Genomic DNA, 5,237 nt, shown 5'->3' on the forward strand with positions numbered 1-5,237 from the left:
TATGGGTTTGCTTTTGGCAACCAGCATTGCCCCTCTGAACAATATAGGCAAAATGGGATTTTCCTGTGCATTTTCTGGGGAGTTCTGGCCATTATGATGTTTTCAATGCCAGTACTGCACAGTTTTGAGGTAGGGCTCGGATGCATGGGTAAATACATCCCACACAAGCATATGAATATTGCACCTCTATGGTGTGTGCTGCACACAATACCTATGTTTCTACATGAGTAGGTTCCTATACTGCAAAGAATTATGTGATACAATGGTGTTTACAGCAATGCATTGCTAGATGAACTTCATAACTCATGAAATGTATCCCAATGACCCCTGGCAGTTTTGTGCCAACATTAAAATAAGAATCCCGTCTACAGACTTTTCATGCAAAGTAAATGCATGTGTGATGTCATCAGTGATGTCATCAATGACATTTGTGATGTCATCTTTGATGCCATGGGTGTTAGTCCTTGCAGTGCATGGTGGTGGCGCGAGTTATAGTTGCTTAGCATACCATAACTGGCGAATTTCTGGGGTTTTTCTGTTTTACTAGTAACGATAATATGAATAGGTTGTTATTCGTGCGGAGTAAGTATAAGTTCCCCTTGAAAAAAGAGTTTGCACTGAATTTGATAGCTTTTTAAAAGTGCAACTAAACCATAACGTCCCTTTAACAATGTTTTTTTCACTGAATTTGATAGGTCTTTAGTAGCGCAACTTAACCATAATGTCCTGTAACAACGTTTTTTCACTGAATTTCAAAGGCTTTTACCAGGATACCCTTAGTTTGTAAAGATGTACCGTACAACATACTGAACCCGCTGCGCCATGTTCATGCACACAGCAGTCGCGGATTATGGGTCTGGTCACAGACATCGGGTCGCATCCAACCTGCTCAGAAAAGCAGGGATTCTCATACAGAGTGGTACCATTCAGCAAACACAACTGGACTAAAATGATGGAACGGTGCCCATGAACTAGAAACAGGGTGCCCTTATGCTCCTTCATGCACTGCACAGTGAGGTCCATCTCAGCTCCTCTGAAGTTTTTGGCTTGATGGACCTTCCATTTATCCTGGCCAAATGCGCTCATTCAGGAGCGCTTTTACCCTCATTTGTGCATTTGTGAATTTGTGCAAATAAGGGGACATTTCAGGGCATTGAAAAGCACATCCTGAATTCATAAACGCAATGGGCTTGTAAATGGCATGAAATGAGGGTATGTTTTTAAACAGGTCACAGCAGCATGTTAAACCACAACTGTCACACTTGCATTTCATGTTTTATTTTTTATTTTCTTGGCAACCGCCTGTCTCAATAAAAAACTCTCTGAACAACCACATGTTTGCTGGGACTCTGTCATGAACAAGTGGGAACGTGCTCCCGACACTAATGTACGCGAGGGTGTCATTGTGCAGTGTTCGACAGAACATCTTCGTGCTGCACTACAGCCCCTTTTGAAATGCTCAGGTCACCTTTGAGAGTAGGGTGACCTGTGCCTTGCTAGGCAGAACAAATAAAACACGAACGTTCTCCACACGCCTTTCATTTGCGCTGCTTTTTGAGAATCTTGCCCAGTGTCTTCACTCAGAGGAAGTGTGAGTTTTAATTTGAGCTTGCCATACGAAGACAACAACCTTTTAACCAAGGCACGTTACTGTATCCACCCTCTACTTCATATGGGTGCTTGAAACTTTCAGAGGCCTGCTGACAAAATTCCTCCTTTCTTCATTTAAAAAATATATATATATCTAGTGCACAGAATCAAGTTCGATTCTCGCAATCAGGGTGAACGTTGACGTGCAAAAATGTCAAAAATAAAAAGCGTTCATGCAGATCAGATTTTTGGAAATATTGCACGCATATTTCCAGAACTCTGTACTCATTACTATTTCTTTTTTAAATAATCAAGAGGATTCCTAGAATCACCAGGTGTGACAATGGTGAACGCAGCATCTAGTGATTCTTAGAAAAAACTCTGCACAACTCAGAAAGAGGGCCTCTGGTTTGCAAACGTGGTGTCGAGTACCAGGAAGCGGCGCAGCGTCATTCCGTAAACGGCTTACGAATTATCCTATAATTGCTCGGGTGTTCGATCCAATTTACTGCAGATCTGCGCAGCTCTTCTTGGACACAAACTCAATTACTGTCAGGCATCCCGACGGTCGACCGGCTGCCTCTTGATCAGCTGGGAGTCTCCATACACACAAACTGAATTACCTAAATAGACAAAAACGTGTTATTGAATAATGTTTTGGTTGCATAATAGGTCACCAGATACGGTCGCTTCTTCAAAGCGCCCATTATCACCGTTTAACATTCCCTGTTATCTTCCAAGGCTTCCTCTCCAGGTGGCCAAAGCATGAGAGAAAAGTCTATAAGATTGCGTCATAATATATACTTCTGGAGAAGAGTTGCTTGCACAGCAAAGCAACTAAGTTTTATAAGGAAAAAAAACAACACATTTACCCTTGCATTTGAGGCAGGAAAGAAAGGGTCTTGGCATTTTGATAGAAGAGCGAAGGTTTCAGGGTTCAGTGCAAAAACACTACAAAGATCAAAAGATTGCTGCTAGAAGGAACACGCGTTCAATCTTGTCTGAAATACATTTGCGCACGTCCCTGCTGCTGCCCTGCCAAGTTTGGAGTTGCACATTTTTCTATGTGACTGATGTTAATTAAGTGCACCACTACCTAATTCTGTTATGTTTATTTCCTCAAACCATGAGACTTTTCCCAGTGAAAATACATGCTGTTCATTTTACTCGTTCATACAGTAATGTCATGATATAATGAGGCCAATGACGTTTAGAGCACTTTAACGCTGAGGGCCTGATTCATAGAATTTTGCACAGAGTCCCTGTAAAGTACCGTGCGCTCAAACAGATTTGCGCACACCTGCGCACGAAGGTTAAATTGCCAATTCCACGTCTTCATGGAATTTGGATCACAAAGAAGCCCTTTGCCCACCATCCAGCACCCTGGTGAAACTGCAAACTGTCCGCTGTAATTCAAGGCAGCACCAGCGAATCTGTGTGCGCACACCCTTAACTCTGAAATAGGTGAGGGCACCCTTAACTCTAAACTACGTGAAAGCACCCTTAAACTAAGTGAAGGCACCCCTTAACTATAAACTACGTGAATGCACCCTTAACTATAAACTAAGGGAAGACACCCTTAAACTACGTGCATGAATGCGCAATGGTAAGGTTAACATAGAAATGTAAGGGTGCCTTCACTTCGTTTAGAGTTAAGGGTGCCTTCACTTTGCTCAGCGTTAAGGGTGTCTTCACTTAGTTTAAGAGTGCCTTATGGTTATGTTTGTGGTTCACTTGGCCTTACGTGACCCATCCCTTAACACACCCACGTTATTCCTCGTTCTTTCTCATTTGGCGCAAAGAAGGGGGAAAATGAATGTTCCGCCCCGTATTTATGTCTTTGCGTAGGCTTGTCCCACACTTTGCAAGGAGTCCCACGCAAGTCGCTCGACTGCACCCAGAGTAGTCATGGACCCACACAAAGTCCCCGTAAAGTGCTGAAAGTCCTGCAAAGTCGATTCCATGAACCGAAAAAGGGAGTTTTGCGCACGTGTTGCGCGCTGAAAAGTGTGCCAAGTATGCCAAGTCTCTTTACATCATGCAAAAAATTCCATGAACCAGGCCCTAAGGCTCTTACAAAGAGGTTCCCTTTTGCATGCAGCCACATTTTATTGAGCCAGTCGAGTGTGATCCAGGTACTGCACTCGTGCATGGACTCATTATTAAGTTTCATAAGGGCACCGTTTCACTGAGCATTTACTAAATATTTAAATGATAAAGAGAAGAGTAGCATTGTCCATGTGCAGGGATGACTAGCACATGCATAAAACATTCCTTGTTTTTTAGATGCCTGCATGCATTTCATCGTTGCCCATGCCTTCTTATCCATAATGCTGTCATACAACCCCCCAAACTGCCCAAGACACTTGAGACATGCGCAGTGGAGCCCCCACAGGAATCCAATATTAACTTGCACCCATGACTGATCATCACTGACTGCTCTAGCCCATGCCCCTCCATTCACATAGGCAGTAGGTTTTCCCAGCCCACACTCCATAGCTTCGAAAGGGTAAAGAACTGCGAATAGCCGTAGAGCTGCATAGATGGTGGTGGGGCGAAATTGCTGTGGTGGAAATGAAGGAGCGCATAGCTCATCAATGTCCTCGCTCCCCACCCCTCATCCTCTGGGGCATGCGCTCCTGAGCTCCAAGTCCTGAAAGTCAGGACTGGGCCCTCATTGTGTCACCTATCCACCTAGCTTTCCTATGGTGGTCATGTCAGGGGGCGCGGGGGGGGGGTTCTCAACAATGGTAGTGGAGTCATTCTTGGAGAAGGGGATGCCATTATAAGTGGTGCCCCCTTCTGACCATGTATACCCCCTTAAGCGTGGTTGGCTACTCGGAAATTAACTGACAGCTGAGATTTCTGTCAACACACGTGTGGTAGCTCGATGAAGCAACCCGCCATTGTGCAAAACGTTAACTGCATGCCTTCGTTTTCTGGCAACAAGAGCATCCGCCAAAAGTTGGTTAAAACAAATGTAAAACAAAATCCTCAAAAAATCCTTCCAAGGGACCTAGTGTTGTTCACAATATTTCGAAAGACATGTGGATTCACAGACTATAATGGCTGCGAGATTGGCCAGCAAGAACACAACTAAGACAGTCTTTTGGGCATAAAGCACTACTCGCTAGTGTGACAGTTTCTTCCCTGATAATACAAAAGTACTTATGGAAGGATCAAAATATAGTCCATAGGCGCCCCTCACGCGAGAACGAACACGGACCATTGGTCTGTTCTTTGGAAAGGTACCCACTCCAGAGCCTGCAGCCAGACTTTAGCTCACTGTACCTTTCACAGATGGGTAATATCCATTTGCAGATCATGTTTTGTCTTTCTTTTTTTACTTATGGAAGGACATTGCCTGCTAGAAACAGTAAAGGTTAACTGTAGGCCCTCTGGATTCACTGCTGGTTTAAAAAGGTACATTTCGACTACCAGGTTCTCCCTCTGCAAATGGGATTAATGACTTTTTAATGGAAGGCTTGTACCACTGGAAGATATATCGTTCCCCCATGAGCTCTTTTATGACCCTACAGAGATCCCTACCAGGTGTCTCAGAAATCAGATGACGGAAAAAAGTAAAGATTCTTAGTCTCTTTCAAGGTTCTTGGTACAATTGCTCATCTGATGGCTTGCAGTATGAT

General features: G+C 43.9%; 1 non-coding gene across 1 annotated transcript; it reads left to right on the forward strand.

The window, feature by feature from the left end:
- The first annotated feature begins 3,767 nt into the window (after positions 1 to 3,767).
- Positions 3,768 to 3,873, forward strand: LOC138448214 (U6 spliceosomal RNA). The gene has a single exon (XR_011260059.1). It is a non-coding gene; the product is annotated as a U6 spliceosomal RNA (small nuclear RNA).
- The last annotated feature ends 1,364 nt before the right edge of the window (positions 3,874 to 5,237 follow it).

This window comes from Ambystoma mexicanum, chromosome 3q (assembly GCF_040938575.1).
Source record: "Ambystoma mexicanum isolate Mex_15411 chromosome 3q, UKY_AmexF1_1, whole genome shotgun sequence".
NCBI classification, from domain to species: Eukaryota; Metazoa; Chordata; class Amphibia; order Caudata; family Ambystomatidae; genus Ambystoma; species Ambystoma mexicanum.